General features: G+C 43.9%; 1 protein-coding gene across 3 annotated transcripts in view; it reads left to right on the top strand.

Annotated features, from left to right (window-relative positions):
• The window catches only part of SHISA6 (shisa family member 6), a 278,137-nt gene that overhangs the window by 155,749 nt on the left and 99,525 nt on the right, over positions 1 to 22,863 (top strand). The window lies entirely within an intron of this gene.

Here is a 22,863-nt window from a genome sequence, read left to right as displayed (position 1 = left end):
GGACCAGTCCATCACTTTGCCCTCCTCTGTGGGCCAAAGCAAGTGACAAAGCCAGTTCAGCTGCGAGAGCTAGAAAAACGGAGGCCGCCTCCTCATGGGAATGACTGTGAAGTCACAAAGCACAGAGATATGCTTCTGCGGAGGGCCAGAGAAGGGAGCCCATTCATCAAGGGCAGACTCATTAGCCAGAACTGAAACTGGCAAAGCGCCTTCCTTCCTGCCTCTGCCCTCCCCCTCCCCCTTCTCTTTCTTCCCTCTAAGCTTTACCAGACCCTGTCATAATGACAAGCCAGGGAAAAGGGGGGCTGGGAAAGAGCACTGGGATAAAGCACTTCGTAGTACCCATTGTATCACTGAACCCCCTCCCTGACTTTGCTAATAAAGTTCTTCTTGGACCCGTATCTCTATTAGACTGTCAGAAACCTCAGCCCCAGTGAATTCCTGCGGATATACCCCTAGAAGCATTCATTTTGGCCCAGGCAGCCCTCAAAACCGGTTCCTGTTGAGGTGTTGAGGGAGGGGGAGACACACAGACAATAGGCCTGCTTTCTTCCCGCTGCCCCTCCCAGCCATTGAAATGTCAGTCAGCGCTAATTCTTGCAAAGTATCTGTGAGTACAGAAGGGCCACCTTCCCCCCCCCCCCCGCTGTGTTCCTAGCTCTCCCTAGGAACATACTCTGTGATAGGTATGAAAGGAGACCTTCAAAAACCCGCATATAATAATACGTCTCCCTAAGGATTTTTACTTGAAAGCCAAATGATTTGTAAATGGCATGTAGGTAAATAATCAGTCTGGATGCAGAAACTTGCTGGCTACATTGGTATTTCAGGGACTATATATATGTGTGTGTGTGTGTGTGTGTGCGCGCGCGCGCGCGCGTATGTGTGCGTGTGTGTGTGTGTGTGTGTGTGTGTGTGTGTGTATACTCTGAAGGTAAGGCTATTGTTCACAAAGGAAAAAAACTGAGAACCTCATGATCTAAAGCTTATAAAATCATAGTGAGCATTTCTTATGTATTTATTATGTACCTGGTCAAGTGCTAAGCTTTGGCAGAATCTTTTTTTTTTTTTAAGATTTTATTTATTTATTTACTTGACACAGAGAGAGAGAGAGAGAGAGAGAGAGCGCACAAGCAGGGGGAGCAGCAGGCAGAGGCAGAGGGAGAAGCAGGCTCCCCGCCAATCAGGGAACCTGATACAGGGCTCTATCCCAGGACCCTGGGATCATGACCTGAACCCAGGCAGACGCTTCACCGACTGAGCCACCCAGGCACCCCACAATGATAGTCCGATTTAATTTTCAAACTTTCTAACGAAGTAGGAAATATCCCTGTGTTTACATAGGAGGTGTCTGATCTGGAAGATAAGTTTTCCAAGATCACTCTGGAAGAATCAGGATTCAATTTCATCTCTGTCTGACCGCAAGCCCTTATTTCTAACCAGGAGAATGCACCGTGTTCTATTTATTTATAATCTGTGGTGCAAAAGTAATTAGAGTAAGCCTCGAAAAGAATTCATGCTTCCTAAGTATCCACTGACAGTCTTGACTGATGGAGCCCTGTGCCTGTGTGAGAGCCAAGACACTCAAAATTCAAACAAATGCCTAAGTTACTCAGGGCTCCAATGACCACGGTGCTGTTGAGCAGACGAGAATATATTACCTAAGATGGATGATTATTGATAATTGTAAAAGGTGTAAACAAGATCTTTATTAATGAAGCAGTTCATTAGCTATGTCAGTTTTGCATATCAATCTACAGTTATAGGTCAGGAGCTTGTGGTGGGTTTTGCTATTGTTTATTGCTTGGTTTTTGTCTCTGTGCCCCAAGGTTTTGGTGTCCTCCAACAGATTAGTGTTTCCTAAACCATGTTCACAGAATATTACCTTTATGATGTGTTTGTAGGAGTCCCATGAACCAAGAAAAAAAAAATGGTCCTACAACCAAATAAATTTATAAAAGTTAGGACTCGTTAACATTTAAAGTTTATTGCTTTACTGCGTGACTTATCAGAGCCGTTTGGTGCAGTCTGCATCATGGCCCTCGGAGATGGCAGTAGAATTGGCTTGGTTGGCCATACCTATTGGATGATGGTAAATACTGTTTGATTACAGGTCAGTCTGATCTTCTTGGTTGGAGTTCATAAATGAGAGCAGACCTGTAGAGATCTCCAATCCCACTCATGCATACCATGTCTCATGTGTTTTAAAATTATTTTCTTCTCAACCTTCTAAAAATTCTTTTCAGTTTGAACAAAAATTACTTTGCTTTTGGGAGATTCAGGACTTACAGGAGCAGCTGGCTGGCTCAGTTGGGAAAGCATGTGACTTTCTCTTGGGGTTGTCAGTTTGAGCCCAACAGGGGTTATAGAGATTGCTTAAATAAACAGAGATTTAGGATGTCCCATGTTTGTTTACCTAAAGAAACATAATTTATGTGTTAGCTTTTAAAGACCAAAGCACATTTACTTGGCTCTTTGTGTATACTGATTACATGCAAAAGTGTGATGTCTCCTTGCTAAGACATCACTTCACGTTTCTGGTACCAAATTTGAGAAAGACAACTGAACTGCGGGGGAGGAAACTACCTTTTCTGGAGGGATTGTCATGTTTAAGTCCTTCTTATGTCTGGCTTAACCCTTTCAGAAGCCCTGGAGGTGGGTCTTTGTGTTTTCACTTTGCAACTACAAAATTTGCATCTCAGAGATACCAAACTATTTAAACTTACACAGATAATAAGCATTAAGACTCAGGATATAAACCACATCCTCAACCCAAATCTATCTGACCCTAAAATGTGTAATCCACTTCTTAAGCAAAAACAAAACAAAACAAGAAAGAAAAACACCACCAACCCAGAAGAATGAAAATAAAATGATAAGAAAACTACCACTTAGAAACAGGTTTGATTGACAAAGGATAGTAATAAAGCAACAATTGCTATCATTTTACCCCTGTAGGACTGAAGAGGCTAAAAGAGAAAATAACCGGTATCTATTTAACCAGAAGGAGTAAGAAACTCATCTAGTCTGTTGGCTAGGTTTGAAAATTAAGGACTGGTCCTTATAGCTTGACTAGGATTATTTTCAGAAAGATCATACTATTAATTAAGAAAATAGGTAATAAGGGGCGCCTGGGTGTTTCAGTCAGTGAAGCATCTGCCTTCGGCTCAGGTGATGCTTCCTGATCAGGCTCCCTGTTCAGCGGGGACTCTGCTTCTCCCTCGGCTCCTCCCCTCGCTCCTGCTCTCTCTCTCAAATAAATAAAGAATATCTTAAAAAAAAAAAGAAGAAGAAGAAGAAGAAAGAAAGAAAGAAAGAAAGAGAAAGAGAGAGAAAAGAAAGAAAGAAAGAAAGAAAGAGAAAGAGAGAGAAAAGAAAGAAAGAAAGAAAGAAAGAAAGAAAGAAAGAAAGAAAGAAAGAAAGAAAGAAAGAGAAAGAAAGAGGGTTGAGGTGCTTGGGTGGCTCAGTGGGTTAAATCTCTGCCTTCGGCTCAGGTCATGATCTCAGGGTCCTGAGATTGAATCCCATATCAGGCTCTCTGCTCAGCGGGAAGCCTGCTTCCCTCTCTCTCTCTCTGCCTGCCTCTCTGCCTACTTGTGATCTCTCTCTCTGTCAAATAAATAAATAAAATCTTTAAAAAAAAAAAAAGAGGTGGTAAAATTCTTGTATTGGCAAGAAGAGAGAGTTTGTTCAAAAAATATGAAGTAGATGGAAGTAGTTGGCTACAATATTGAGTAATTAGTGTCTGGAACTTCTGGTTGCAGGATTATGTAAGACGATGGTCCTTATCACAACATGACCTTTGGTACCATCTGATGACCAAGTCATTCAGAGAAATGGCGCTGCAGGTTCACCTTGAGACATGGACAAAACAGTGAGACGCCCTTGGCCTTTTGTAGATGGGTGCCACTTCTGAGATGTTACCTTTGGTCATATCAGGACTTAGCTAAGATACGTCATATCATCTTTTGTCAAAGTCACTGCTGGCATTTTGGCCATGGTAAGAATAGAACTTTTAGAAGTCGAGCTGAGAGTGTGGGTCTTTTTGGAAGCAACACAGCAGATCAGTAACTGGGATGGATGTTCCCATCTGAATAAATCCAGCATCTATCATTCGATCAGGGACGAGATCTAGGACTTAGCTTGGTCATTTTTAAGGGAAGGGTGACAAGGGGGAGGACTTAAGAAATAAACACCAACGTGCCCTCCCCATCTTGTGAGCCAGGGGTACAGGTTGAATATAAGCCACATATGGCCTCCAACTTGAAAACAAGGAAATACCTTCCAAATATAGGAAATAAGACTGAATATGTCACCATATCTCAAAAAAAAAAAAAAAAGTGAAATATATTTTGGTTCTTTATGCCCTGTGACTACCCTCTCTACTTGACTGGGATCTGCTCTCTCAATGTCATCTCATGGTGGATATTTTATTAGTAGTGTTCTTGGGGCACCTGGGTGAGTCAGTTGGTTGAGCATCTGGCTCTTGGTTTTGGCTCAGGTCATCATTTCAGGGTCGTGAGATTGAGTCCCCACTTGGGTTCCATGCTCAGTTTTTCTCCCTCGGCTTGAGATTTTCTCCCTCTGCCCCTCCCCCTGTGTGCTCTCTGCCTCTTACTTTCTCCCAAATAATAAATCAATAAATCTTTATGAGTATCATCCTTCTTGGCTCTATCTTATTGTATAAGAGACTTCTCTGTTACACATTTCCTCCCACATCCCCTTCTCAACCATCCCCATCCTGCCCCTCAAGACACACACACACACACACACACACACACACTCTCTCTCTCTCTCTCTCTCTCTCTCTCTCTTTGGCTTTATTCCTGGCTTCATCACTGAACAGCTATGTGATGTCTCTTAGCATCTTGGAGGCTGTTTCCTCATATACCAAAGAGAAGTAATAACTTCTCTGCCCACGTCATGTTGCAAACTGAAATGTGCTATCTAAATATAAGTTTGTTGTTGTGACTATTACTGCCCTGTGCCCACCTTTCCCAGCGGAGCATAAGCATGCCCCTGGTTGAAGCTGTCAGTCATTGCGTGTGCTGAAAAGTCTGATGGAGAAAGAAGCACCTCTCCCTCCCACCCCACCCGCCCACTGTTACCGTCACATTCTGGAGTCTATGATGGATTTGTTCTTTTCCCTTTTAACTACTTGAGTGGTGTTTCTGGTCAGTGGAGAGCATTTCATTTCTATTGCATTTTCATCTGCTCCGTGATTGCTGCTAATTGGGGACCTGCCTGTCTTTCCATTTCTCTGCTCACCTGGCTTTTCTTCTGTCTTCCTGGGAGATGGGAGGCTGCCGGGAACGTCAAGGGATATGAGTAAGCTGCAAGATTTAACAAGGAGCTAGGACAGGAAAGGCAGGAACTAAGAAAGATGGACTGTTAGGACAATTTGGAAGGTGTTGGGATAATTTCAGAACAGCTTCCCCATTGCTATCATAAATTCACTTAATAGATGTCATCAGATCGCTATTAGTCAGAGAACCTCAAGTGAACCATTAGGGATTTGGGGCAAGGTGCAGACATCTCCATGTGGATGTTGAAAACACCAGGTCCACATTTCTTCAATTCTTCAAACACTACCAAGAGATTTCTTACTCCTATGCCAAAACCACCTGCAAAACCGAGTACCAAAATAGTAACCTATAAATGTAACTAAACACAAGCATTGCTTTGGAAGGAGGGGACACAGAGCAATAGACACGACCTGGGGCTGGAATTCAGGTTTCCTTTATGTGTCATTTCTGCTGCCTTCACCCTGGATGACCTTAAACACCAATAACAATCATCCAGCAAGCTTCAGAGTAGAACACATCTTCATGGTCATCATCTCGTGGTTCTGCTGGTGACTTAAAACAAGCACATGGAATCCGACTAAGCCCAAGTCCTGCCCCGTCAGGAGAGCTCCAAGCAAACCACTGATGCTTGCGATCTCCATTGGTTCCCATACGTGTAATAGGGTTAGTGAGGCATGCACATACGGTTATTCTGAGGGTTAACTGTGACCATGTGGCTAGAAGTGCTTTGCAAAATCCAAAGGATTATGTAGCAGTTTGTGGGATTTTAGAAGCAAAGGAGGTTTTGGACCTTCTACATGTAGGGTTTGGGCTGAAGGCAGTGGGAACGGAGTCTGTAAATCAAACAGAGAAGGAAGGTATTTGGAGTGATAGCGTGTAGTTCACGGGCTGAAGAACAAAGCTGAAGATCTGAGCTCAAAAACTATCCAGGAATAATTGACAAGTAGAGAAGGAGGGGGGCCAGAGCTACAGCTGTAACATGCCCCATTGGAAGAGAATGATTGGACATGGTTCTTGTCATAGCTGGACCCATCGCCACCTTTGCTAGCCGCAGGAGGAGTTGATGCTGCCACCACCCAAATTAACCCTACCTGGTCACTTGCCTTATTGCATCATAGTAGGAGGAAGCAAGATTCTGTCTCTTACTTCTCTTGGGAACTCTCCCCAGTTGGGAGTGGTGTTCCGAAGTCCATTTCGGGCATGTTCTTTTAAAGAACCCGCTCAGAGCCTACAGATGATTGCTAGCTGAGCTAAATCCCATGTCTCTGCCTTCCTCATCTCCTAGACCCTTTCACCATTTTATGTTCCCTCATATCAATGCCTTCAGTCTTTTTAATGAATATCCAATCTCTCCCCTATACCAGGCATTGCAGGGGATTCCTCCAGCTCTCCAATTTTAAGATTTTATGATTAAGTGTTTCCATGTAGCATTTTCCTGGGGATAAAGCCCTATGTTAAGAACACTGTTTCCACAATGAAATTTTAGACAGCCTCCAATTTAAAATGAAGATGACTATCAGAAGTATCGTGCAGATTCAGCAGAGAGGCATGGCTGGAAAAGATAATTTTCTCAACAAAAAGAAGGAGGAAATAACAACACCAAGGGGATTTCTCAGGCCCCATCCGTGTCTACTGTTAAACTTTATTATATAAACCAAGAAGGAGGGGTTGTACAAGTCAAGGACATATAGCCCATAGCATCAATCTGGAAGTTGACTTGCCTGGATCTTCTACTGCAAGCTATTTCTACAAACCCTCTCCAGTTTGCATGTGTCCACGACCAAGATACAATATGGTCATGGGGTAGAAAGAATGGAAGCTTGGAGAGACTGTTCAAGGCTGATGTCCATACAAAAACAAGGAAGGAATGCACCTTTTTCTCAAAGAGGCTCTCTGCCTTTTCCCAATTGTTGCTGATTGGATACAGTGCCACAGATTCTTTAAATAAAATGGCAAATAAGTACCTCAGTCTGACTTCCCTAGACAAGAGAGCTTAGGGCATATTCTTAGGTGTTAACAGTATATGAAGGAGTCCAGTTCCAGTGACAGGGGATGAAGGGGATAAATGGGAGTGTGGAAGAAAATAGGAGTGACTCTGGAAAAGCAGGAAAGCAAATGTAAGGTTATATCAAGGCTTTGTGAACAATCATGGTAGATTGCTTGGTCTCTCCATGTGTCTTTAGAGGGGCTGCCTGATACCACTGCATGTTTTAATAATCCACCTTGAAGGAAGAAGAGAGAAGAATAATGTAGCTCTGGTCTCTCTTTGGTCCAAGTTGTCCCATGCAGTATCAACTCTCCTGCATATGGGAGTTGACCTCCTAGGCCCTCCAGTAGACACCTAGGAAACCAGCTCTCTGGCACTGGAAAGCAATATCCATGGCACAAACAACAATACTCCGGCTGAGCCTGTGGTGAAAGCAAGAAATTGGCATTCCCTATCTCTTCACCTGCAGCCTCACTGGAAGCCTGCTGGATGGGACATTGCATGTGTCAAAGAGCCCTCCAGTGTCTCATGCCTCAGTAGCAACAAGAAAACCCAGGAATTAGAGGCAAGAGGTATGCACATCAATGCTCAAGACATGCCTCTGAGTGATAAGAGGAATCCAGAGCAATCAGTAGAGAGACCACAATCTGCTAAGCCAGTGGCATGCCACAAAGGAGGGCACAGAGATGGACATTCCTTTTGCACTTACAAGAATGCATTTGGACCAGGAGATCTTCACAGAGGCTCACAAGTACCATCAATGGAAAGACACAGCCAAGGATATCCAGAGAGGTCAATACACCAGGTCATGCCTGCTAAGATAAGCTTACACTATGCCTTCTATAAATTTCTGGATAAAATACAAATAAATTACAATGCATGGCTGGATTCAAAAGAAAGGGAAATCCCTGCTTCCAGGAAAAAGGAGGAAATTAAAACCATATTGGTAAATGTGTGGACTGGTTTTGCAGCCTACTCTTGGAAGGTGGAAAAGAGTGCTTTTCTTATGCCAGCAACCTATGGGATTTAATTTTCTTTCCTCCTACACAGACAAAGGACACAAAAGCTTAGGCTTGAGCAAAATGGGAAACAGATTCAGAGACCTCAAAGGACTGTATCCATACTACACCTATACACCTCATATATACACCTAATACACACACACACACACACACACACACACACACACTCACTCACACACATGATGGATCCATATGATGATGGATATACATATCATCATATATGCCATCATCACAGAGCAGTGACAAGGAAGTTTCCTCTCACTGTCTGCATCTGGCTGGGCAAAAAAGTTTCTTCTGAAAAATCAGAACCAGGACTGCATTTCTTAGAGGTCTGAAGTCTGATTTTATATTCCTTGGCAGCTATAGGGAAACACCAAGATGAAACTACACCATAAAACAGAAAAACTGGGGCACCTGGATGGCTCAGTTAGTTAAGTGTCCAACTCTTGATTTTGGCTCAGGTCATGATCTCAGGGTCATGAGATTGAGCCTGTGTCATGTCAGCATGGAGTCTGCTTGAAGTTCTCTCTCCCCCTCCCTCTGCCTCATTCCCCTGAACTCTCTCCAAAGTAAATACATTTTTCTAAAAATAAAAATGAAATAAAACAGAAAAATTGATCCTGAGAAAATGATACAACTAGAGTGTTCAGTGTAAGCATAAACAGAAATATAGGGGAAAGGCAAACAATGAGATTTCTGAAGGAAAAAGGAAAAAAGTTCACCATACAGCCAAAGTATCTGATAATTAGACTTCTAGAACCTAAATAGGGCAATCTGGAAAAGTATATTTAAAATGTCCTTAAGGGGGGCCTGGGTGGCTCAGTGGGTTAAGCCGCTGCCTTTGGCTCAGGTCATGATCTCAGGGTCCTGGGATCGAGTCCCGCATTGGGCTCTCTGCTCAGCAGGGAGCCTGCTTCCTTCTCTCTCTCTCTCTGCCTGCCTCTCAGTGTACTTGTAATTTCTCTCTGTCAAATAAATAAATAAAATCTTTTAAAAAAATTTAAAAAATAAAATGTCCTTAAAATTATTGAAAATATAAAGAAAGAGGATTTATCATACTAATAAGAGATTAAATTTTATTGAAAAAGAAACAAGTAGCTTTGAAAAAGAACCAAGTATAAAATTTCTAGATGTGGAAAAAGTCACAACTGAAATTGAAAACCAAGTGGTGAGGTTAAATAATAGATCAAACACCACCAAAGAGAGAATTAGTAGATGGGAAATCATTTTAAGAAAGTATACAGAATGCTGAGCAGAGAGAAAAGTATACAAAGGGAGAATGAGGCCAAATAGTTTAAAATCTGCAAATCTCTAATAACTAATATGTTCTATGTTCCAGAAGGAAAAGATACATAGAAAATAGAGGAGAAACAATATTTGAACAGATAATGATAAAATGTTTTCCAACATTGATGAGTGACTTGAATCCATGGGTTTGAAAAACACAAGCAAGTGAAATAATCAAAACCCCAAATCTCTGGTCACATTTTAAAGCAGACAGAAATTAATGACAGGTCCCTTACACAAACAAACTTGAACTGGCAGAAAACTTATCAATATTTATAATTATGCCAGGCAACACTGTGATGGCACTATCACAATCTGTTTGAGAGTCTATAACCAGCTAAACTGTCATTCATGAGGTAAGACAAAATAAATACATTTTGCACAAATAAAGATGAAGGAATCTACCTCCATCAACATTAATATATCTTAAAACACAATACTAAATGAGAAAAACAAGCTCCGACAGGATAGGTAGAACATTATCGACATAAAATTATGAAGCCCCACACTGAAGTATCTACTATTATTTTGTATTTATTCTTATATTTAGAATACAAAGCAATGTAGAGGAATAGCAACCATATCTGAGATAGTAGTTATGGAGAAGTGAAATAAAAGGAAAGCAGAAGGGATGGAAAAGGGAGTAGGTCTTCAGTGACAACATCAGTATCTTACCTCTTTCTCAGCAAGAGAAAAATCTGGAGTTAAAAAGGCAAAGTAATAACATTTTAAAAATCTAGGTGGTAACACATCATGTCTGCCATTTTATTTCTGTACTTTCTGTGTGCTTGAACTACTTCAAAACAAAACTTTTTAAGGAAAAGAATCTATATCAAAAGAAAAGAATTGGGGCGCCTGGGTGGCTCAGTGGGTTAAAACTTCTGCCTTCGGCTCAGGTCATGATCCCAGGGTACTGGGATCGAGCCCCACATCGGGCTCTCTGCTCAGCAGGGAGCCTGCTTCCTCATCTCTCTCTGCCTGCCTCTCTGCCGACTTGTGATCTCTATCTGTCAAATCAATCAATCAATCAATCAATCAATAAATCTATCTTTTAAAAAAAAAGGAAGAAAGAAAGAAAAGAATCCACATCCACTAGGACAGAGAAGGAAGGAAAGGAGAAACAGGGAGGAAGAAGGAAGAGGTGACTCACCTTGGTCAGCTCTTGACAGTGACTGGAAACATACTCACCCTTGTAGACAGTGGGAGTCCGTTCCAGTCTAAGTGGGAAGAAGTGATGGTGCGACTTTGGAATTCTCTCTCTTCCTCTTCCTCTCCTTCTGCCCCTCCCCTGCCACTCATGAGCTCACATGCTTGTGCTCTCTCTCTCTAAAAAAGATAGTAAATAAGTGGGAAGAGCTGAAAAAGAGAACCGGATGTTAAATCTGGGTCCTTCCCTCGTTTCTGCTACCGAGCAACTATGTGAACACATGCACAGACATCCCCGCTCTGACTCCGTTTCCTCATCTTTTAATCAATGGGGTTGGAGCTGTCAATCAACAAGATCCTTTCCATTTCCAGCATTCTTTTGTTCTACTTCCTTTGACTTTTCAGATGGCCACATTTTAGGGCATAAAAATGGCTTTCGCTAATGCAGCTGTATTAGTGAGGATTCCTTTGTCTTCAAGTGACAGAGAATTCAGTCCAAACTGGGCTTAGGGACAGTGAAAAATTGTTGGTTTGTGTAAGATGAAAAACTCATGGCTAGGTCTAGCTGGAGGCACAGCTAGACTGGGAGCTCAAAAATACTATCATATGCCCCAGGTTTGTGTTTTATTTTTTTTCTTTTAATCTTCATTGGCTTTCGTTATGTTGGCTTCCTTCTCAGGCATCACGTGGTAGACCAGATGGTGGTTGTAGCCAGATGGCGACAGCAGCTCCAGCCTTTAAATCCTCTACGTTTTCTATTCTGCAAGAGAAGCAAAATCTCCTTCCCTGAAGCCCCAGTGAAACACTCATTGTGTCTTATTAGCTCTGATAGAGCTCTGAGCCCAACATGGAGCCAGTCATCATAGACAGGGTCAGGGTCTACGTGCTGAACTACTTGAGGTGAACAAGCTCCCACTGTGGAATGCGCACAGCTTTGCCTCAGCCACACAGATGGGAAGTGGGGGAGGATATAATTCCCCAGACAGAAACTAGGATGCAGTTACCACTGGCTATCAGAGGGCCAAACAGTATGTCCACCACAACCCACAAAGTGACAGGAGTGATTTCCCAGTAAGGAGGGTCTTAAGAATGTTAAGTCTCATTGTATCCAGAATGACAAAGAGCCAGAAAGAAATCTTAAAAGTGTGGGCCATTCGAAGCTCAAAAGGGCTGTGTGAGCACAAATACATATTGCCTTTCAGTCTCCAGTATTCATGACGTCAGCAGAGAGGCTTCTTCCACTCAAAAGATGGAGTCGCATGAGTTCTAAGTAGAATGAAAGAATGGTATCATGGGAAATAATGGGAAGGAGACATTCCCCAATGGTAAAAAAGGAAAGTTTAAGGGGAGGTTATGTGGATTTGTGGAAGATAGAGCATGACATCTTACCAGGAGAGGATTGGGAAGCTGTGTGCAGCTTTGGAGAATGGCACTGTGTAAGATGGGGTAACAACTCTGCCCATGGTGCCTCTCTCAGAAAAAGAACAGGTGGGTCATCTGAGTGGCTCCACTGGTTAAGCGTCTGCCTTTGGCTCATGTCTTGATCCCAGGGTTCTGAGATTGAGTCCCATTTTGGGCTCCCTGTTCAGTAGGCAGCTTGCTTCGGCTACTCCCTCTGTCTCTACCCACTGTTCGTGCTCTCTCTGTTTCTCGCTCTCTCAAAAAAATAAGTTAAAAAAGAAGAAGAACATGGGATTCTGTAAATCATTTATCTTCATAGCACTGCAAGGAAAATGTTGTATTTATTCTTGAACCCCTCTCCAAACTTAATAAACCTCAAGTAGATCCATCTTAATAACTCGGAATAAAAATAGGTATGTTTACACCTAATGGGTGCACAGGAAACATTTGCCAGCTGTGATTCCCATAGAGTCCAATAACTCTGGAAATGGGGGAGAGTAACACATGGGGAGGTGGGGAGGACTGGGGAAGCATTTCCCTATCCTTCCATCCCTATCTGTTGACCTAGATACCCCAGATCCTCCACCGTCATCTGTTTACCAGCTCCAGCTTCCTCTCCTGTGTTCCTTGGGTCTAGAAAACAACCACAAAAACTGCACTGCAGTCCCTCCCGTGTCAACCCTGTGGCAGCTACAAAGATTTTACCAGAAGCAGCGTGGCACTCTGCATCATAAATCAGGAATGCGCTCAAGAGCCCTGTGCAAAAAAAGCCTCCCCTAAGTCTTCTTCTGGTTGCCTTTTGGTCAAAATGCCCAGACAAACCCCTCACTCATTCACTTTCTTCTGCCCACTCCCAGGACACCCTCAAGGCTGCATGGTCATGTTCCATCCCAACCCAGGCCTCACTGTTCAGAGTGAAGCCTCTTCAAGTTGGTTGGTTAATTAGCAAAGTCATCCATCATTCAAGTATTCCCCCAAATTTTCCAAACAACCTACCTTTCACGAGCTACATTCCTGACCTCACTGATGGGAATTCTTCCATGAAAGGACTCCCCTCACAGCAGAGGTGGGTGGTCCGAGGGCCAACAGGAGGGGAGGAGAACAGAGAACCCCAGCCCACCTCATAGGTGAAGTGATATAAGACCCCCATATGCCATGTCCTGCCGTCTGTTCATGGCTCTCTGTCTTGGGTGGTAGGAGAGGGAGCAGCCTATTCAGTTGAGCTGAACTGGGGCCATTCTTGGCCTGGCTCTTCCTCAGTTTACTGCCTTAGATTGAGTGTAATGGCAGAGACTGGAGAGAGTATCAGCTGCTCACCAGATACAAACGCTCCACCTGTCAAGTGAGGCATGAAGTCTGTAGTTAATGGTAGCTAACCATCTCCCTGCAGCTATGCTGTGTCTGCACGTGTAATATTTCATTTTACCTTCAGAAACCCCTGACTGCTATTTTATCCTCCTTTTACTCTTAGGAAAACGGAAGCATAGGGAGGTGGAATAATGGTCCCAAAGGCACAGAGTTAATAAGTTGTGGGACTGAGCTTGAGACCAGGTAATGGGATTTTACCCACCCCAGCAGCACACTGTCTCCTGATGAAAGAACTGTAATAGCGGTGGGAAATGCAGATGTGTTCAGTCCTTTTGAAGCAACTGAGGCAGAGTTAATCAGCCCTAAGAAAGTCTGGGGTCAAAGAAGGCACAGGTGTATTGTAAAACAGCCCACTCTGAGAGTGGCCAGGCAGGATTTAATGAGAGAACTGTCCCTGCTTAAAAGAGGGGAGGCCAAGTATGGGGGCTGGGTAGTGGCAGTGAGATTATCTCTAGAAAGAAGGTATATATTCTACCCGTTCATGGTGGCTCCACCCAGCAGAATACTGGGATTTGTGTCTGCTATCTGTGACTGTGTAACAAATGGTCCCTGAACTCATTGCCTTAAAACAACACACATAAATTACCCCACAGTTGCTGGGGGTCAGAATGCATGTGTGGCTGTCCCCATGTGCCTCTAGATAATAGTTTCCCCCAAGAATGAAATCCCAGGGTTGGCCAAAGCCACAGTCAACTTGAAGCTTGATGGGTGGACAACCCAATTCTAAGTTCACTCAGCATTTATTGGCAGGATTTGGTTCCTTGGGGACTGTTGTCCTGATGACACCCTCTGGTCCTTGCCACATGGGCCCCTTCCAACAGTAAGACAACTTGCTTCATCAGAGAAGTCAAGAGAGAGGGTGACAAAAGTGACACCCATCACTGTTGCAAGTCCCTGGGTCTGGCCCACATTCAAGGGGAGGTTGATCCCACAGGGGGATTGATATTGGGGCAGAGAATCATGGGAGCCATGTCAAAGGGCTTCACCCCATGGGGGTCCAAGCCTAGCTGTCCAGTTGAATTTTGCCCATCAAAACCCAAATACCCAGGGCACATGTGTGGCTCAGTGGGTTAATCCTTTGCCTTCAGCTAAGGTCATGATCTCAGGATCCTGGGATTGAGCCCCACATTGGATTCCTTGTTCAGTGGGGAGCCTGCTTCCTCTTTCTCTCTCTGCCTACTTGTGATCTCTCTGTCAAATAAATAAATAAAATCTTTCTTAAAAATGCAAATGCCCCTCATAGGAGCTAGGGGGAAAAATCAATAAATTAAGTTGTTATCTACATTTGCCCTTTAGAGTAGAAGTGATTATTCAGTCGTGTCCTTCAAGATAAGTTACCTGTGTTTAGGGATTTGAATAGGAAAAAGAGGGAAGGGGGCTAATAATTATTGGTGCCCTATTGAACGAATCTGAGGTTCACAGACTTCCAGAATTTGCTTATGGTCATGCAGCAAGGAAGGGATGGGTTTACAACTGTAGTCAGTTCTTCCTCTCTCTAAAAGATCATTTTCCCATTCATCATGGTCTTTAGTGCTATTTGTCAAGTGCCTCCATTCTTTCTACTCTGTGCCCAGCAGATGACCATACTTTCCACTCTTCTTGTGATTGAGCAGGGCTGGGAAACGAATTCTGGTCCGTATGTTGTGAGTAGACACGTCTTATTTCCAGACCTGAGTGTTTTTGATTGCAAGACCTTTGTGGTCTCTGTGTCACCAGCAAAGTTTGAGTCCCTGAGTGACTGAGGTGCAGACTTGCTCATGTCAACGCTTCATGAAGCCACAATGGCTACCAACCCACAATGGCCACCAATCCACAATGGCCAATATCATGAAAAAGAAAGAAACTCATATCATCAGGAGTCTCTGAGCTTTGGTGGGGTGGGGGTGGGGGGTTCAAACTCCCCTGACTGATGTGTCTCTGAAGGGAAGATGAAGGAACAGAGTCCTCTCTGGAAGTTGTGGAGGCTGCCCTGAGAGGTGCTCTAGTTCTGGCTTACAGCTGGCTGATGTGAGGGCATGGCAGACATTCACCTTCACCTTGGGTACCTGCGCCCCATGGCGCTTGCCTCCAGCAGCCTTCTATTTCTGAACATAACTGGCTGGGGTCAGGACCAGAGGGACCAACGGCATGACTCACGGGCAAGATGAGAACCCTGCCGCCACCTCATTTGCTCTGGACGCTCCTTGCTTTGGAAGAGCCAAGAGCACAAACAGAGCCAGAGTCCTGTTATCCCTTCCTGAGCCCAATCTAACACATACAGCTCAGCAAGGGGCTTTTGAAAGAGGCTTAAGTGGAACAGCGTCCTTGTCACCGAGGAGCCTTCGTGGCGGGAGGAGGCATTTGCTAAGCTGGTGTCCCCTCAGCCAGGCTGGAGACCGATACCCATAAGGCTGGGTGTCAAGGTTGGGGACAGTTTGGGGAGGGTCCCAGGCATAGATGAGTATGCATTACAAGCATCAGGGACCCGTGCATTCTTCCACTGGGAGGTGGGATTGGTTTAAGCTGCCTGGGTCTCTAACTCAGCAGTTCATTTGTCTACAGGTGCCTCTCCTCTGCCCCCCATACCACTGGTGAGGGGTTGCAGCCCTGGCTTGTTGCTGCTCACACGTACCAATCCTGGATGGATGCAGGTCCCTTGGTAGGCTGCCCTGTCCACACAGGTGACAGCAGAGACACACCCCCTTTGTGGCTCTGTCCCGTTAGCACACACCTCCCTGACCCCATTTACATAGGGGTTGTGTCGCTTCATCAGACTTTGCTCAAAGGTCAGAGGATACCAAGTGAGTCAGAGAAGTAGCATATTTGATGATACACTGAATCTCGTTTTCTCTTGTTCTGAGGGAAAAGCAATCTTCCCAAGTGAGAGACATTATGGACAGCATGGGTTTCTAATTCTGCCTCTTGGCTTTCAAGTCGAAGACCATTTTTGGGGTGATTTCTTTTTCAAGCTTCCACCCTGTGATTTTTGTGTCCATCCAGGAAACCCCACTGTTGGGGTTGATTTCACCCAAACACTATCTATTACCTCTTCCTCTCCATGCAACATCTGGTTTCCTTAAGCCTAAACTATTTGGTGTGCAAACACACCAGGACTTGGGGCTGGGATTCTAACACCTTCCAAAGGGTATTTGGGTACTTTAAAGTCAAACAAACAACCAGAGTAACTCACCCTTGGCTTCCCCTGTGTTGTCAATCTCCATCTATGATCCATTTGAAGAATTGCTTCTGTGGCCAAATACAGTGGAAACATCACTGACAGGCCCCACCACTCTTGATCCTCATTTGGTAGATGGAACAAACTGGTTTGACATACCTTGCCACCCAGGGTGCCCTTCAGGAATTCTGGGGTCCTAAAAGCAGATCTGCTTGTAAGAAAGAACAAAATGACACAGGTCTAAGTTTCTCCATGAGGATGGACATTGAAAGGTCAGAGAAGAGAGGATAAATAAGGGTTCTGTGGTGGTGAGGGGATGAGAGGAAACTTAAAGAATGGGAAGCCATGCTAGGTTTCTGTGACTTCACACCTGTACAGAGAGCGGGCTCTGCTGTTGGCTCTGAGCAATGCCCCTGGGACTGGAGGCAGGGTGGACACCAGCTCAGAGTCAGTGCAAAAGGAACCCTTAGGAGGATACCCCAAGCATCCACTTATGTAAGTTCTGGTTTACTGCCCTAATGTTCATGCTCAGCCTACCTCTCTGAGAATCCTGTATGAAAGGCTGAAGTTGAATGAATCACAGGGTTGGTGGACCCTAGGGTCACCACATCTGAAATAGATATTATCTGTGGACACCTCTAGAGAACATTGTGTCTGTTACCGTGGTTTAGCTTCAAGCAAGGAAAAGATGGACCTGCCTAGCCTAACTTGAAAAGGAATTTATTGGAAGGACATCAGGTAGGTCATAAAAACAGAAGGGAGAAACACACCCAAATGTCCATCAACTGGTGGATGGATATATTAAATATACAATATCCATACAATGGAGTAGTATTCAGCCATGAAAGGACTGAAGGACTGATAATAGTGACAAAGCTTAAAAACACAACACAAAGTAAAAGAAGACCGTATATTTTGTGATCCCATCCATAAGAAATGTCCAGAAGAGGCCAATCTGTACAGACATAAAGTAAGGTAGTGCATGCGTATGACTGGAGAGCTGGGGAGAAATGGGGAGTGATTGCTAATGTGTACAGAGTTTCTTTTTGCAATGATGAAAATGTTCTAAAATTGTGGTGATGGTTGCAGAATTCTTTAAATATACTAAAAATCAGGGAGTTGTATATTGCAAATGGGTGAATTATCTAGTATGTGAATTATATCTCAATAAGGCTGTAATATATATTTTTTAAAGATGATATTCAGAAAACTTTAAAAAAGTAGAAAAGAGGAGGATGGAGATCCTGGCTGAGAAATACTCAGGACCCAAGACCCTTGAGCAGGTGCCTGCCATGGACTGAATGACCTTTAGCTATTCTTTGTCCTTATGTTTGCCGACTCCATTCAAGACACAAAGGCCCAGGAGATCATCTTACTCCCTTGCTAAACAAGACTACATCCAATGGATGACATTGAATGACTGGAAAGGAAATCAGGAAGCTATAACCACAGAGGGAAAAGTAGATGTGAGGCCAGAAGCAGGTATACACTCCCCTCAGGTGTGTCCAGAAACCAGTTTTATATATCATGAGAGATGCCTTGTCCAATTACCTGGGTCCAGACTTAGCACAGCACACATCTTCTTCCTCCCTCGTTTCCTCACAAGTATTGGCAGCCATGTCTAATCATCACACAGGCTGAACTTGGCCTGAGCCCCACAGCCATCTGACCACCCTTCTGCCATTCCTTGCCAGGTTAACAAGCATGGCAGTCCCATATTGTTTTAGCATAAGGCAGGAGTGTCGTAAGGCTCAGACAAATCCATTTTCACTTTCTTCAGTTGTGCCTTGTGTCACATCTAGAGTTTTCCACAATGTAATTTTTCTGTAATGTTTAACTGGTACCTAGCTCCCACTATCTCCCACATTTCAGTTTCTTTCCAGTTTAACACATCACTCTTGTCTCTCCTTATCTAGTATATTTCAACAGTCTTTAACCTGAAATGAGAAGAAAGATTCGAGACAGAGGAGAGGGAAGGGAGAACTTATCACCACATCTCTAAATCTCTTTCACAGATTTTAAAGATTGAAACAGTTAAAAGTTGTTGAATGAGGGACTGCTATGGACCGAATATTCATGTCTCACCCAAATTCATATGTTGAAGCCTTGACCTCCAATGTGATGGTACTTTTTGGTGAGGCCTTTGGGAGATGCTTAAGGTTAGATGAGGACATGAGGTTAGGACCTTAGTCTTTTAGGGTTAGTTCTCTCAACTAGAGAGCTCATTCTCTCTCTTTCCTGTGTGTACAGAGAAGAGATGGTGGGTGCCTACCAGCCAAGCAAAGACACCTTAGGATATGAAACCTACCTTGCCAGAACCTTGATCATAAGCTTCCCATTGTGAGAAATAAATCCTTGTTATTCAAGCCACAGACTAATACAGGCACTGAATGACACCTATGTTGTTGACTGTGAATGAATGGATCCTGAGGCAGCTGAACAATACTGATTAATATGACATTCTTGGCTTAGTTGTTCTCATAAAGGATTCCATTTTAGACTTTGGAAGAGCCTGATGGAATTGTAAGATTTGATTTTCAACTTGGTGATACCATCATTGGAAATCTGGCCTTTCCAACCATAAGGCCAGAGTCACAGATGGCTATTCACAGAACAACTGCCACCCAACTAAAGCTAACGGTCATGGGAAAACCCACTAACCTCCTGTGTAAAACACATGTGTGGCTACATAGTGTCTCCCTTAGCTTATTCCCCTGAAAGCAGAGCCTGGGAGAGGATCTTGGCTTCAGGGAGGTTATTCCAAAGAAGCCATAGTGAGGGGCAGGGAGACAAGAGATGGAAAGAGAAAGCTAATATAGGGTTGTGACATCAGAGTGCTGCTGCAGGTGGAAGGGGCTTGATTTAGGTGCAGTCTCTGGCAAGTATCCAAAATTGTCAACCTAAAGGACTGGGATGCTGGGGTACCCATCCTCTGGCTTCTGTCTCTTGTTGGCCAAAGATCGCCCCAGAACCATATAATTCCCATCCTTCCAGGCTGTCATTGGGTGAAAAACTAAGGATTCCCAAGGGTTTGGAGAAGGTTTAAAGGCAGAAAGGGTACAGAGATGAAGTGCAGTGCCATCTTGACGTGGGATATGGGTCAGCATGTGCCTACACTTGCAGGAAGATGTCCTCCATAACTGTGCCTGCAACCAGAGGTAGAATATCATGAGTGCCTTCTCCCCTGGACAGCATCAACTTAGCATTATTTTGTGGTAATGCATTTCTTTGCTATACATCTCAAGTTCAAGTTGAGAGTAGGTTTGTTCCCTAATCCATGAGCACACTTGTGCTCTTTGGTAGCCAAATAGGTGGATTCCCCAAGTGAGTAATTTTCTCCTGGCCCAAGGTGCATTCCACTCCATGCACTGGCCTCTTGTTTTTAATGCTAGTGTGCCATGTATCTCTCTTACTCATTTTATGACTCCGCAAGTGAGTCCTTAAACCCCCAGGTCCTTAGGAGCAGATGTAATAGTGGATGTGATTTGCAGAACAACCAACATGGCCTTGATGGTGTTGGCCTTGGCTCTGGGATATTGGGACTGATACCGCTGAAGGTGGGGCTGGTGATGGTAAGACTGGAAATAGCAGTGAATGACACTTGTCATTTGTTATGTCATATGTGATGTCACCTGTTATGATGACATTTGAACCTTAACAGGTTGGGCCAGGGTGGAGGAAGATTCTGGCCACACTTACTTGCCATATTTCTACAAGGTTTTCTCACTCTGCACTGCTCCCTAAGGTCACCCTTGCATTGCCAATCTCCATGCTTGATACATGGTCTTTGTTTAATTATTAGCCAATTCATTAATTAGTTGTGTTATTAATGAGATGTGTTTCAACCAAAAGTTTATTTTCACCAGCTGTTTTGTTCCTCACCATTCTCTAAACATCAAGATATGTTTAAAAACCTAGGGTGTGGTGGGGTTTCCGGGGAGCTCAGTTGGTTGAGTGCCTGACTCTTGATTTTGGCTCAGGTCATGATCTCAGGGTGGTGAGCTTGAGCCCCATGTCAGGCTCCATGTTCATCTGGGAGTCTGCTTGAGATTTTCTCTCTCCCTCTCTCTCTCTGCCCCTCCCCCTGCTCACACATGCTCTCTCTCTTTCTCTAAAATAAATATATATTTTTTAAAAATTAAAAAAACAAAAAGCCTAGGGTGTGCCATTAGTAACTGGTCTTCTCAGGCTACCATTACAAAAGAGTACACACTGGTGATTTAACCAGAAATTAATTTTCTTACAGTTCTGGAGTCTGAAAAGCCAAGAGAAAGGTGCCAGCAAGATAGGAAGGGTGTCTGGTTAGAGTTCTCTTCCTGTCTGGTGGTCCTCTGTGAGTGTGCCCAGAGACAGAAAGCGCTCTAGGGTCTCTTCCTCTTCCTATAAGGACCTCAGTCCAATGGGGTGTGTTCCCTGCCCTATGACCTCATTTAACCTTTATTACCTGCTTACAAGTAAGACCTTTTCTCCAGATACAGTCACACTGTGTGTTAGGGCTTCCATAGATGAATTTTGCAATGATGTAATTCAGTCTTTAATCATAAGTGTATGTAAAACACTCATTCTATTTTTATCATAAAACTTTTATCATAAAACTCATTCTATTTTTAAAAACTCATTTTATTTGTATTCTGTCATTATTTTAAAGATGCTATTAAACTTGTTGGGAAACAATGGGCTAGATTTGACTCACCTTCAGGGACCAACCTGGAATTGTCAAGTTAAAGGACGGAGACACAGTGTTCTCCAGAACTAACCCTGAAATGAGAATTCATGTGCAGGAGACTTATTAAGGAACTCTGAGGGGAGTCTGGTGAAGGAATAAGGGAATCAGGAAAGCAAATATGCAAATTTGAGCCGAGTCCCAAGGAACAGTCATTACACCTAGGGTATAACTGGTCTAGGGGCTGAGCTTTGCTGCTCCTGGACCAGTCAGTTGTTGGCTAAGGGCTTGGCTGGGAGACATAAATTTGCAGACCTTTTCAGTTCTCTGTGCCCAATAAAATCCTTCCAAGAAGAGAGGTGAATGTGTCCATTAGAGGCAGAAGCTCATCTCACCTAGGGGACAGGTGCACAAAAGGGGTGGAGGGAGGGGACCCAAGGAGTCCAGGCTGACCACTGACAGTGCCCAGCACAGAGCTCGGAGAAGAGAAAAGAACGTTTCAGGGTGGACGAGCTGCCAATGGAGGTACCAGAGTTCTGGGCAGCACTTGGCCATGCCCGTCAGCTGTGCCTCACACTGAAGGCACAATCTTGTTTGCTTGCCTTTCTCCTTCCCAGAGAGAACATAGGCCACACTAGGATTTAGCAGTGGGGAGGCTCAGACTTTGCAAGTATAAACTTCCAAAAGTAGAAACCTTTTAGACCCCTGAAAATCAAAGAAAATTGTGTGTACTGGAGTCCTGCATATCCCAATTATTCAATTCTGGATAATTCTGTCGATCCTGGACCTACAACTTGCTAACTCTGTGGCCTCAGGCAAGAGATGCTGTCCCTCTGGTGAAGTCACCGGGTCCAGCTAATCCCGAATGTCATCTGTATGTTGGTGGAAGGATATACATAAAGCTGCTAAGAATTTATCCTGCACCTACTGCACTCAACAAATTTCATTTCTTTTTCTACCCACATCTTTCCTCCCTTCAGAGCAATCACTTGCCCACTTCCAGAAACATCTGAAGGCAACTCTGTCTTCAGATGTTTGGGTCTCCAATTCTTAGCACTCTGGGAGAGAGAGGGTTTTATGGTCTGATGACAGCTTTCCTTCCACATTTTCAGGTTTTTTAACCGAGAACAGAGAGTCACTCAGACATCCTTGTACTTTACTGGAAGGACGGGAAAGATAGTGAGGTCAGGGATGGTGAGCGAGCATGCAGCCCAAGTGAACAGGAGGTAGCTGGAGGCCCCTTGGGGAGCTGCAGGGTGAATTTACTTATTCATTCATTCATTAATTCTGTATTTATCAAGTACCTGCTTAGTGCTGAGCAGGAAACAAGAAAGACCCCAAGACTGGGGACCTGCCCTGCAGATGGTTCTATCATTGAGGAGCCATGGAAAAGGGGAAGGAGGTGCAGAACTACAAGATGACTGGTGGGAAATCGAAGCTACAATTTGCTACATTATCATCTGCACTAAACTCTGGCCAACAGCTATTGCTGTCCAGTGACTTCCATGGGGTTCTCTGGGAGGAGAAGA

Source organism: Mustela lutreola, chromosome 15, assembly GCF_030435805.1.
Source record: "Mustela lutreola isolate mMusLut2 chromosome 15, mMusLut2.pri, whole genome shotgun sequence".
NCBI lineage: Eukaryota > Metazoa > Chordata > Mammalia > Carnivora > Mustelidae > Mustela > Mustela lutreola.
This window is presented reverse-complemented; position numbering and strand designations above follow the sequence as displayed.